Consider the following 14,589-nt stretch of genomic DNA (forward strand, 5'->3'; position numbering starts at 1 on the left):
ATGAAACACAGAAATTGCATCTGGATTGAATACAACAGTTACCATGCACACTTTCCTCCATGGGAGTAATGTCTCAAACAGTCTACGCTTTGATCGTTCACTGCAAGACCAGTAGTAGTTTTCAATGCACATCTGGAGGCATTCTGTAATCTGTGGACCTTCAAAGTGTTGATGAAACACAGAAATTTCATCGGATTGAATACAACAGTCACCATGCATACTTTCCTCCATGGGAGTAATGTCTGAAACAGTCTACGCTTTGATCGTTCCCATTAAGACCAGTAGTAGTTTCCGATGCACATCTGTAGACAATCTGTAATCTGTAGACTATCAGAGTGTTGATTAAACACAGAAATTGCATCGGGATTGAATACAACAGTCAACATCCCCACTTTCCTCCATGGGAGTAATGTCGGAAACAGTCTACGCTTTGGTCGTTCCCTGGAAGACCAGTAGTAGTTTCCGATGCACATCTGGAGGCATTCTGTAATTTGTGGACCTTCTAAGTGTTGATGAAACACAGAAATTGCATCGGGATAGAATACAACAGTCACCATGCACACTTTCCTCCACGGGAGTAATGTCTTAAACAGTTTACGTTTTTATCGTTCCCAGGAAGAGCAGTAGTAGTTTCCGATGCACATCTGGAGGCAATCTGTTATCTGTGGTCTATCAGAGTGTTGATGAAACACAGAAATTGCATTGGGATTGAATACAACAGTCACCGTGCGCAGTTTCCTCCATGGGAGTAATGTCTCAAACAGTCCACGCTTTGATCGTTCCCTGGAAGAAAAGTAATCGTTTCCGATGCACATTTGGAGTAATTCTGTAATCTGTAGACCTTAAAAGTGTTGATGAGACACAGAAATTGCATCGGGACTGAATACAACAGTCACCATCCGCACATTCCTCCATGGGAGTAATGTCTGAAACAGTCTACGCTTTGATCGTTCCCAGGAAGACCAGTAGTAGTTTCCGATGCACATCTGGAGACACTCTGTAATCTGTGGACTATCAGAGTGTTGATGAAACACAGAAATTGCATCGGGATTGAATACAACATTCACCATGCGCACTTTCCTCCACGGGAGTAATGTCTCAAACAGTCTACGCTTTGATCGTTCCGTGGAAGACCAGTAGTAGTTTCCGATGCACTGCTGGTGGCATTCTGTAATCTGTGGACTATCAGAGTGCTGATGAAACACAAAAATTCCATCAGGAGTGAATACAACAGTCACATGCGCACTTTCCTCCATAGGAGGAATGTCAAACAGTCTACGCTTTGATCGTTCCCTGGAAAACCAGTAGTAGTTTCTGATGCACATCTGGAGGCAATCTGTAATCTGTAGACCTTCAAAGTGTTAACGAAACTCAGAAATTGGATTGCGATTAAATACAACATTCACCATGCGCTCTTTCCTCCATGGGAGTAATGTCTCAAACAGTCTACGCTTTGATCGTTCCCTGGAAGACCAGTAGTAGTTTCCGATGCACATCTGGAGGCAACCTGTAATCTGTGGACCTTCAAAGTGTTGACGAAACTCAGAAATTGCATCGGGATTAAATACAACATTCACCATGCGCACTTTCCTCCATGGGAATAATGTCTGAAACAGTCTACGCTTTGATCGTTCCACGGAAGACCCGTAGTAGTTTCCGATGCACATCTGGAGGCATTCTGTAATTTGTGGACCTTCAAAGTGTTGATGAAACACAGAAATTGCATCGGAATTGAATACAACTGTCACCATGCACACTTTCTTCCATGGGAGTAATTCCTCAAACAGTCTACGATTTGATAGATCCCTGGAAGACCACTAGTAGTTTCAGATACACATCTGGAGGCATTCTATAATCTGTGGTCTATCAGACTGTTGATGAAACACAGAAATTGCTTCGGGATTGAATACAACAGTCACCATGCGCACTCTCCTCCATGGGAGTAATGTCTCAAACAGTATACGCTTTGATCGTTCCCTGGAAGACCAGTAGTAGTTTCCGATGCACATCTGGAGGCATTCTGTAATCCGTGGCCTTCAAATTGCTGATGAAACACAGAAATTGCATCGGGATTGAATACAACAGTCACCATGCACACTTTCCTCCATGGGAGTAATGTCTCAAACAGTCCACGCCTTGATCGTTCCCTGGAAGACCAGTAGTACTTTCCGATGCACATTTGGAGGCATTCTGTAATCTGTGGACTATCAGAGTGTTGATGAAACACAGCATTTGCATCGGGACTGAGTACAACCGTCACCATTCGCACTTTCCTCCATGGGAGTAATTTCTGAAACAGTCTACGCTTTGATAGATCCTTGGAAGACCACTAGTAGTTTCAGATACACATCTGGAGGCATTCTATAATCTGTGGTCTATCAGACTGTTGATGAAACACAGAAATTGCTTCGGGATTTAATACAACAGTCACCATGCACACTCTCCTCCATGGGAGTAATGTCTCAAACAGTATACGCTTTGATCGTTCCCTGGAAGACCAGTAGTAGTTTCCGATGCACATCTGGAGGCATTCTGTAATCTGTGGCCTTCAAATTGCTGATGAAACACAGAAATTGCATCGGGATTGAATACAACAGTCACCATGCGCACTTTCCTGAATGGGAGTAATATCTCAAACAGTCTACGCTTTGATCGTTCCCTGGAAGACCAGAAGTAGTTTACGATGCACATCTGGAGGCAATCTGTAATCTGTCAACTATCAGAGTGTTGATGAAACACAGAAATTGCATCGGGATTGAATACAACAGACACCCTGCACTCTTTCCTCAATGGGAGTAATGTCTCAAATAGTCTACGTTTTGGATCGTTCCCAGGAAGACCGGTAGTAGTTTCCGATGCACATCTGGAGGCATTCTATAATCTGCGGACTATCAGACTGTTGATGAAACACAGAAATGGCATCGGGATTGAATACAACAGTCACCATGCACACTTTCCTCCATGGGAGTAATGTCTGAAACTGTCTACGCTTTTATCGTTCCCAGGAAGACCAGTAGTAGTTTCCGATGCACATCTGGAGACAATCTGTAATCTGTGGACTATCAGAGTGTTGATGAAACACTGAAATTAGATCGGGATTGAATACAACAGTCACGATCCGCACTTTCCTTCATGGGGGTAATGTCTCAAACAGTCTACGTTTTTGATCGTTCCCAGGAAGACCAGTAGTAGTTTCCGATGCACATCTGGAGGCAATCTGTAATCCGTTAACCATCAGAGTGTTGATGAAACACAGAAATTGCATCGGGATTGAATACAACAGTCACCATGCCCACTTTCCTCCATGGAAGTAATGTCTGAAACTGTCCACGATTTGATCGTTCCCTGGAAGACCAGTAGTAGTTTCCGATGCACGTCTGCAGGCAATCTGTAATTTGTGGACCTTCAAAGTGTTGATGAAACACAGAAATTGCATAGGGATTGAATACAACAGTCACCATGCACACATTCCTCCATGGGAGTAATGTCTCAAACAGTCTACGTTTTTGATCGTTTCCAGGAAGACCAGTAGTAGTTTCCGACGCACATCTGGAGGCAATCTGTAATCTGTTAACTATCAGAGTGTTGATGAAACACAGAAATTGCATCGGGATTGAATACAACAGTCACCATGCCCTCTTTCCTCCATGGGAGTAATGTCTCAAACAGTCCAGGCTTTGATCGTTCCCTGGAAGACCAGTAGTAGTTTCCGATGCACATCTGGAGGCATTCTGTAATTTGTGGACCTTCAAAGTGTTGATAAAACGCAGAAATTGCACAGGGATTGAATACAACAGTCACCATGCACACTTTCCCCCATGGGAGTAATGTCTGAAACTGTCTACGTTTTTGATCGTTCCCAGGAAGACCAGTAGTAGTTTCCGATGCACATCTGGAGGCAATCTGTATTCTGTTAACTATCAGTGTGTTGATGAAACACAGAAATTGCATCGGGATTGAATACAACAGTCACCATGCCCACTTTCCTCCATGGGAGTAAGTCTCAAACAGTCCACGCTTTGATCGTTCCCAGGAGGACCAGTAGTAGTTTCCGATGCACATCTGGAGCCATTCTGTAATTTGTGGACCTTCAAAGTGTTGATGAAACACAGAAATTGCATCGGGATTGAATACAACAGTCACCATGCCCACTTTCCTCCATGGAAGTAATGTCTGAAACTGTCCACGATTTGATCGTTCCCTGGAAGACCAGTAGTAGTTTCCGATGCACGTCTGCAGGCAATCTGTAATTTGTGGACCTTCAAAGTGTTGATGAAACACAGAAATTGCATAGGGATTGAATACAACAGTCACCATGCATACTTTCCTCCATGGGAGTAATGTCTGAAACAGTCTACGCTTTGATCGTTCCCATTAAGACCAGTAGTAGTTTCCGATGCACATCTGTAGACAATCTGTAATCTGTAGACTATCAGAGTGTTGATTAAACACAGAAATTGCATCGGGATTGAATACTACAGTCAACATCCCCACTTTCCTCCATGGGAGTAATGTCGGAAACAGTCTACGCTTTGGTCGTTCCCTGGAAGACCAGTAGTAGTTTCCGATGCACATCTGGAGGCATTCTGTAATTTGTGGACCTTCTAAGTGTTGATGAAACACAGAAATTGCATCGGGATAGAATACAACAGTCACCATGCGCACTTTCCTCCACGGGAGTAGTGTCTTAAACAGTTTGCGTTTTTATCGTTCCCAGGAAGACCAGTAGTAGTTTCCGATGCACATCTGGAGGCAATCTGTTATCTGTGGTCTATCAGAGTGTTGATGAAACACAGAAATTGCATTGGGATTGAATACAACAGTCACCGTGCGCAGTTTCCTCCATGGGAGTAATGTCTCAAACAGTCCACGCTTTGATCGTTCCCTGGAAGAAAAGTAGTACTTTCCGATGCACATCTGGAGACAATCTGTAATCTGTGGACTATCTGAGTGTTGATGAAACACAGAATTTGCATCGGGATTGAATACAACAGTCACCATCCACACTTTCCTTCATTGAAGTAATGTCTCAAACAGTCTACGCTTTGATAGTTCCCTGGAAGACCAGTAGTAGTTTCCGATGCACATTTGGAGTAATTCTGTAATCTGTAGACCTTAAAAGTGTTGATGAGACACAGAAATTGCATCGGGACTGAATACAACATTCACCATGCGCACTTTCCTCCATGGGAATAATGTCTGAAACAGTCTACGCTTTGATCGTTCCACGGAAGACCCGTAGTAGATTCCGATGCACATCTGGAGGCATTCTGTAATTTGTGGACCTTCAAAGTGTTGATGAAACACAGAAATTGCATCGGAATTGAATACAACAGTCACCATGCACACTTTCCTCCATGGGAGTAATGTCTCAAACAGTCTACGATTTGATCGATCCCTGGAAGACCACTAGTAGTTTCCGATGCACATCTGGAGGCATTCTATAATCTGTGGACTATCAGAGTGTTGAAGAAACACAAAACTTCCATCAGGAGTGAATACAACAGTCACAATGCGCACTTTCCTCCATGGGAGTAATGTGTCACACAGTCTACGCTTTGATCATTCCCCAGAAGCCCAGTAGTAGTTCCCGATGCACATCTGGAGGCATTCTGTAATCTGTGGACTCTCAGTGTGTTGATGAAACACTGAAATTGCATCGCGATTGAATACAACAGTCACAATGAGCACTTACCTCCATGGGAGTAATGTCTCAAACAGTCTACGCTTTGATCGTTCCCTTTAAGACCAGTAGTAGTTTCCAGTGCACATCTGGAAGCAATCTGTAATCTGTGACCTTCAAAGTGTTGACGAAACTCAGAAATTGCATCGGGATTAAATACAACATTCACCATGCGCACTTTCCTCCATGGGAGTAATGTCTGAAACAGTCTACGCTTAGATCGTTCCCTGCACGACCCGTAGTAGTTTCCGATGCACATCTGGAGGCATTCTGTAATTTGTGGACCTTCAAAGTGTTGATGAAACACAGAAATTGCATCGGAATTGAATACAACTGTCACCATGCCCACTTTCTTCCATGGGAGTAATTTCTCAAACAGTCTACGATTTGATAGATCCCTGGAAGACCACTAGTACTTTCAGATACACATCTGGAGGCATTCTATAATCTGTGGTCTATCAGACTGTTGATGAAACACAGAAATTGCTTCGGGATTGAATACAACAGTCACCATGCGCACTCTCCTCCATGGGAGTAATGTCTCAAACAGTATACGCTTTGATCGTTCCCTGGAAGACCAGTAGTAGTTTCCGATGCACATCTGGAGGCATTCTGTAATCTGTGGCCTTCAAATTGCTGATGAAACACAGAAATTGCATCGGGATTGAATACAACAGTCACCATGCACACTTTCCTCCATGGGAGTAATGCCTCAAACAGTCCACGCCTTGATCGTTCCCTGGAAGACCAGTAGTACTTTCCGATGCACATTTGGAGGCATTCTGTAATCTGTGGACTATCAGAGTGTTGATGAAACACAGCATTTGCATCGGGACTGAGTACAACAGTCACCATTCGCACTTTCCTCCATGGGAGTAATTTCTGAAACAGTCTACGCTTTGATAGATCCCTGGAAGACCACTAGTAGTTTCAGATACACATCTGGAGGCATTCTATAATCTGTGGTCTATCAGACTGTTGATGAAACACAGAAATTGCTTCGGGATTGAATACAACAGTCACCATGCACACTCTCCTCCATGGGAGTAATGTCTCGACAGTATACGCTTTGATCGTTCCCTGGAAGACCAGTAGTAGTTTCCGATGCACATCTGGAGGCATTCTGTAATCTGTGGACTTCAAATTGCTGATGAAACACAGAAATTGCATTGGGATTGAATACAACAGTCACCATGCGCACTTTCCTGAATGGGAGTAATATCTCAAACTGTCTACGCTTTGATCGTTCCCTGGAAGACCAGAAGTAGTTTACGATGCACATCTGGAGGGATTCTGTAATCTGTGGACTATCAGAGTGTTGATGAATCACAGAAATTGCATAGGGATTGAATACAACAGTCACCATGTTCACTCTCCTTCATGGGAGTAGTGTCTCAAACAGTCTACGCTTTGATCGTTCCCAGGAAGACCAGAAGTAGTTTCCGATGCACATATGGAGGCATTCTGTAATCTGTGGACTATCAGAGTGTTGATGAAACACAGAAAATGCATCGGGAATGAATACAACAGTCACCATGCGCACTTTCCTCCATAGGAGTAATGTCTCAAAGAGTTTACGCTTTGATCGTTCCCTGGAAGACCAGTAGTAGTTTCCGATGCACATCTGGAGGCAATCTGTTACCTGTGGACCTTCAAACGGTTGACGAAACACAGAAATTGCACCGGGATTGAATACAACAGTCACCATGCACACTTTCCTCCATGGGAGTAATGTCTCAAACAGTCCACGCCTAGATCGTTCCCTGGAAGACCAGTAGTACTTTCCGATGCACATTTGGAGGCATTCTGTAATCTGTGGACTATCAGAGTGTTGATGAAACACAGCATTTGCATGTGGACTGAGTACAACAGTCGCCATTCGCACTTTCCTCCATGGGAGTAATGTCTGAAACAGTCTACGCTTTGATAGATCCCTGGAAGACCACTAGTAGTTTCAGATACACATCTGGAGGCATTCTATAATCTGTGGTCTATCAGACTGTTGATTAAACACAGAAATTGCTTCGGGATTGAATACAACAGTCACCATGCACACTCTCCTCCATGGGAGTAATGTCTCAAACAGTATACGCTTTGATCGTTCCCTGGAAGACCAGTAGTAGTTTCCGATGCACATCTGGAGGCATTCTGTAATCTGTGGCCTTCAAATTGCTGATGAAACACAGAAATTGCATCGGGATTGAATACAACAGTCACCATGCGCACTTTCCTGAATGGGAGTAATATCTCAAACTGTCTACGCTTTGATCGTTCCCTGGAAGACCAGAAGTAGTTTACGATGCACATCTGGAGGGATTCTGTAATCTGTGGACTATCAGAGTGTTGATGAATCACAGAAATTGCATAGGGATTGAATACAACAGTCACCATGTGCACTCTCCTTCATGGGAGTAGTGTCTCAAACAGTCTACGCTTTGATCGTTCCCAGGAAGACCAGAAGTAGTTTCCGATGCACATATGGTGGCATTCTGTAATCTGTGGACTATCAAAGTGTTGATGAAACACAGAAAATGCATCGGGAATGAATACAACAGTCACCATGCGCACTTTCCTCAATAGGAGTAATGTCTCAAAGAGTTTACGCTTTGATCGTTCCCTGGAAGACCAGTAGTAGTTTCCGATGCACATCTGGAGGCAATCTGTTACCTGTGGACCTTCAAACTGTTGACGAAACACAGAAATTGCATCGGGATTGAATACAACAGTCACCATGCACACTTTCCTGAATGGGAGTAATGTCTCAAACAGTCCACGCCTTGATCGTTCCCTGGAAGACCAGTAGTACTTTCCGATGCACATTAGGAGGCATTCTGTAATCTGTGGACTATCAGAGTGTTGATGAAACACAGCATTTGCATCGGGACTGAGTACAACAGTCACCATTCGCACTTTCCTCCATGGGAGTAATGTCTGAAACAGTCTACGCTTTGATAGATCCCTGGAAGACCAGAAGTAGTTTCCGATGCACATCTGGAGGGATTCTGTAATCTGTGGACTATCAGAGTGTTGATGAATCACTGAAATTGCATAGGGATTGAATACAACAGTCACCATGTGCACTCTCCTTCATGGGAGTAGTGTCTCAAACAGTCTACGCTTTGATCGTTCCCAGGAAGACCAGAAGTAGTTTCCGATGCACATCTGGAGGCATTCTGTAATCTGTGGACTATCAGAGTGTTGACGAAACACAGAAATTGCATCGGGATTAAATACAACATTCACCATGCGCACTTTCCTCCATGGGAGTAATGCCTGAAAGACTCTACGCTTTGTTCGTACCCTGGAAGACCACTAGTAGTTTCCGATGCACATCTGGATTCATTCTGTTATCTTTGGACTATCAGAGTGTTGATGAAACACAGAAATTGCATCGGGATTGAATACAACAGTCACCATGTGCACTTTCCTCCATAGGAGTAATGCCTGAAAGAGTCTACGCTTTGCTCGTTCTCTGGAAGACCAGTAGTACTTTCCGATGCACATCTGGAGACATTCTGTAATCTATGGACTATCAGAGTGTTGATGAAACACAGAAATTTCATCGGGACTGAGTACAACAGTCACCATTCGCACTTTCCTCCATGGGAGTAATGTCTGAAACAGTCTACGATTTGATCGTTCCCTGGATGACCAGTAGTAATATCCGATGCAGATCTGGAGGCATTCTGTAATCTGTGGACTATCAGAGTATTAATGAAACACAGAAACTGCATCGGGATTAAATACAACAGTCACCATGCGCACTTTCCTGAATGGGAGTAATATCTCAATCAGTCTACGCTTTCATCGTTCCCTGGAAGACCAGAAGTAGTTTCCGATGCACATCTGGAGGGCTTCTGTAATCTGTGGACTATCAGAGTGTTGATGAAACACAGAAATTGCATAGGGATTGAATACAACAGTCACCATGTGCACTCTCCTTCATGGGAAAAATGTCTCAAACAGTCTACGATTTGATCGTTCCCAGGAAGACCCGAAGTAGTTTCCGATGCTCATCTGGAGGCATTCTGTAATCTGTGGACTATCAGAGTGTTGATGAAACACAGAAAACGCATGGGGAATGAATACAACAGTCACCATACGCACTTTCCTCCATAGGAGTAATGTCTCAAAGAGTTTACGATTTGATCGTTCCCTGGAAGACCAGTAATAGTTTCCGACGCACATCTGGAGGCATTCTATAATCTGTGGTCTATCAGACTTTTGATGAAACACAGAAATTGCTTCGGGATTGAATACTACAGTCACCATGCGCACTTTCCTCCCTGGAAGTAATGTCTCAAACTGTCCACGCCTTGATCGATCCCTGGAAGACCAGTAGTACTTTCCGATGCACATTTGGAATCATTCTGTAATCTGTGGAATATCAGAGTGTTGATGAAACACTGCATTTGCATTGGGACTGAGTACAACAGTCACCATTCGCACTTTCCTCCTTGGGAGTAATGTCTGAAACAGTCTACGCTTTGATAGATCCCTGGAAGACCACTAGTAGTTTCAGATACACATCTGGAGTCATTCTATAATCTGTGGTCTATCAGACTGTTGATGAAACACAGAAGTTGCTTCGGGATTGAATACAACAGTCACCATGCGCACTCTCCTCCATGGGAGTAATGTCTCAAACAGTATACGCTTTGATCGTTCACTGCAAGACCAGTAGTAGTTTCCGATGCACATCTGGAGGCATTAAATAACCTGCGGACTATCAGACTGTTGATGAAACACAGAAATTGCATCGGGATTGAATACAACAGTCACCATGCACACTTTCCTCCATGGGAGTAATGTCTCAAACAGTCTACGTTTTTGATCGTTCCCAGGAAGACCAGTAGTAGTTTCCAATGCACATCTGGAGGCAATCTGTATTCTGTTAACTATCAGATTGTTGATGAAACACAGAAATTGCATCGGGATTGAATACAACAGTCACCATGCCCACTTTCCTCCATGGGAGTAATGTCTCAAACAGTCCACGCTTTGATCGTTCCCAGGAAGACCAGTAGTAGTTTCCGATGCACATCTGGAGGCATTCTGTAATTTGTGGACCTTCAAAGTGTTGATGAAACACAGAAATTGCATAGGGATTGAGTACAACAGTCACCATGCACACTTTCCTCCATGGGAAAAATGTCTCAAACAGTCTACGTTTTTGATCGTTCCCAGGAAGACCAGTAGTAGTTTCCGATGCACATCTGGAGGCAATCTGTAATCTGTTAACTATCAGAGTGTTGATGCAACACAGAAATTGCATCGGGATTGAATACAACAGTCACCATGCCCACTTTCCTCCATGGGAGTAATGTCTCATACAGTCCACGCTTTGATCGTTCCCTGGAAGACCAGTAGTAGTTTCCGATGCTCATCTGAAGGCATTCTGTAATTTGTGGACCTTCAAAGTGTTGATGAAACACAGAAATTGCACACGGATTGAATACAACAGTCACCATGCACACTTTCCTCCATGGGAGTAATGTCTCAAACAGTCTACGTTTTTGATCGTTCCCAGGAAGACCAGTAGTAGTTTCCGATGCACATCTGGAGGCAATCTTTAATCTGTGGACTATCAGAGTGTTGATGAAACCGAGAAATCGCATCGGGATTGAATACAACAGTCAACATGCGCACTTTCCTCAATGTGAGTAATGCCTCAAACAGTCCACGCTTTGATGGTTCCCTTTAAGACCAGTAGTACTTTCCGATGCACATTTGGAGGCGATCTGTAATCTGTGGACTATCAGAGTGTTGATGAAACACAGAAATTGCATCGGGATTGAATACAACATTCACCATGCGCACTTTCCTCCACGGGAGTAATGTCTCAAACAGTCTACGCTTTGATCGTTCCGTGGAAGACCAGTAGTAGTTTCCGATGCACTGCTGGTGGCATTCTGTAATCTGTGGACTATCAGAGTGCTGATGAAACACAAAAATTCCATCAGGAGTGGATACAACAGTCACATGCGCACTTTCCTCCATAGGAGTAATGTCAAACAGTCTACGCTTTGATCGTTCCCTGGAAAACCAGTAGTAGTTTCTGATGCACATCTGGAGGCAATCTGTAATCTGTAGACCTTCAAAGTGTTGACGAAACTCAGAAATTGGATTGCGATTAAATACAACATTCACCATGCGCACTTTCCTCCATGGGAGTAATGTCTCAAACAGTCTACGCTTTGATCGTTCCCTGGAAGACTAGTAGTAGTTTCCGATGCACATCTGGAGGCAACCTGTAATCTGTGGACCTTCAAAGTGTTGACGAAACTCAGAAATTGCATCGGGATTAAATACAACATTCACCATGTGCACTTTCCTCCATGGGAATAATGTCTGAAACAGTCTACGCTTTGATCGTTCCACGGAAGACCCGTAGTAGTTTCCGATGCACATCTGGAGGCATTCTGTAATTTGTGGACCTTCAAAGTGTTGTTGAAACACAGAAATTGCATCGGAATTGAATACAACAGTCACCATGCACACTTTCCTCCATGGGAGTAATGTCTCAAACAGTCTACGATTTGATCGATCCCTGGAAGACCACTAGTAGTTTCCGATGCACATCTGGAGGCATTCTATAATCTGTGGACTATCAGAGTGTTGAAGAAACACAAAACTTCCATCGGGAGTGAATACAACAGTCACAATGCCCACTTTCCTCCATGGGAGTAATGTGTCACACAGTCTACGCTTTGATCGTTCCCCAGAAGCCCAGTAGTAGTTCCCGATGCACATCTGGAGGCATTCTGTAATCTGTGGACTCTCAGAGTGTTGATGAAACACTGAAATTGCATCGCGATTGAATACCACAGTCACAATGAGCACTTACCTCCATGGGAGTAATGTCTCAAACAGTCTACGCTTTGATCGTTCCCTTTAAGACTAGTAGTAGTTTCCAGTGCACATCTGGAGGCAATCTGTAATCTGTGACCTTCAAAGTGTTGACGAAACTCAGAAATTGCATCGGGATTAAATACAACATTCACCATGCGCACTTTCCTCCATGGGAGTAATGTCTGAAACAGTCTACGCTTAGATCGTTCCCTGCACGACCCGTAGTAGTTTCCGATGCACATCTGGAGGCATTCTGTAATTTGTGGACCTTCAAAGTGTTGATGAAACACAGAAATTGCATCGGAATTGAATACAACTGTCACCATGCACACTCTCCTCCATGGGAGTAATGTCTCAAACAGTATACGCTTTGATCGTTCCCTGGAAGACCAGTAGTAGTTTCCGATGCACATCTGTAGGCATTCTGTAATCTGTGGCCTTCAAATTGCTGATGAAACACAGAAATTGCATCGGGATTGAATACAACAGTCACCATGCACACTTTCCTCCATGGGAGTAATGTCTCAAGCAGTCCACGCCTTGATCGTTCCCTGGAAGACCAGTAGTACTTTCCGATGCACATTTGGAGGCATTCTGTAATCTGTGGACTATCAGAGTGTTGATGAAACACAGCATTTGCATCGGGACTGAGTACAACAGTCACCATTCGCACTTTCCTCCATGGGAGTAATTTCTGAAACAGTCTACGCTTTGATAGATCCCTGGAAGACCACTAGTAGTTTCAGATACACATCTGGAGGCATTCTATAATCTGTGGTCTATCAGACTGTTGATGAAACACAGAAATTGCTTCGGGATTGAATACAACAGTCACCATGCACACTCTCCTCCATGGGAGTAATGTCTCAAACAGTATACGCTTTGATCGTTCCCTGGAAGACCAGTAGTAGTTTCCGATGCACATCTGGATGCATTCTGTAATCTGTGGCCTTCAAATTGCTGATGAAACACAGAAATTGCATCGGGATTGAATACAACAGTCACCATGCGCACTTTCCTGAATGGGAGTAATATCTCAAACTGTCTACGCTTTGATCGTGCCCTGGAAGACCAGAAGTAGTTTACGATGCACATCTGGAGGGATTCTGTAATCTGTGGACTATCAGAGTGTTGATGAATCACAGAAATTGCATACGGATTGAATACAACAGTCACCATGTGCACTCTCCTTCATGGGAGTAGTGTCTCAAACAGTCTACGCTTTGATCGTTCCCAGGAAGACCAGAAGTAGTTTCCGATGCACATATGGAGGCATTCTGTAATCTGTGGACTATCAGAGTGTTGATGAAACACAGAAAATGCATCGGGAATGAATACAACAGTCACCATGCGCACTTTCCTCCATAGGACTAATGTCTCAAAGAGTTTACGCTTTGATCGTTCCCTGGAAGACCAGTAGTAGTTTCCGATGCACATCTGGAGGCAATCTGTTACCTGTGGACCTTCAAACTGTTGACGAAACACAGAAATTGCATCGGGATTGAATACAACAGTCACCATGCACACTTTCCTCCATGGGAGTAATGTCTCAAACAGTCCACGCCTTGATCGTTCCCTGGAAGACCAGTAGTACATTCAGATGCACATTTGGAGGCATTCTGTAATCTGTGGACTATCAGAGTGTTGATGAAACACAGCATTTGCATCGGGACTGAGTACAACAGTCACCATTCGCACTTTCCTCCATGGGAGTAATGTCTGAAACAGTCTACGCTTTGATAGATCCCTGGAAGACCACTAGTAGATTCAGATACACATCTGGAGGCATTCTATAATCTGTGGTCTATCAGACTGTTGATGAAACACAGAAATTGCTTCGGGATTGAATACAACAGTCACCATGCGCACTCTCCTCCATGGGAGTAATGTCTCAAACAGTATACGCTTTGATCGTTCCCTGGAACACCAGTAGTAGTTTCCGATGCACATCTGGAGGCATTCTGTAATCTGTGGCCTTCAAATTGCTGATGAAACACAGAAATTGCATCAGGATTGAATACAACAGTCACCATGCGCACTTTCATGAATGGGAG

The sequence above is a fragment of the Schistocerca gregaria genome, unplaced genomic scaffold (genome assembly GCF_023897955.1).
Source record: "Schistocerca gregaria isolate iqSchGreg1 unplaced genomic scaffold, iqSchGreg1.2 ptg000169l, whole genome shotgun sequence".
NCBI lineage: Eukaryota > Metazoa > Arthropoda > Insecta > Orthoptera > Acrididae > Schistocerca > Schistocerca gregaria.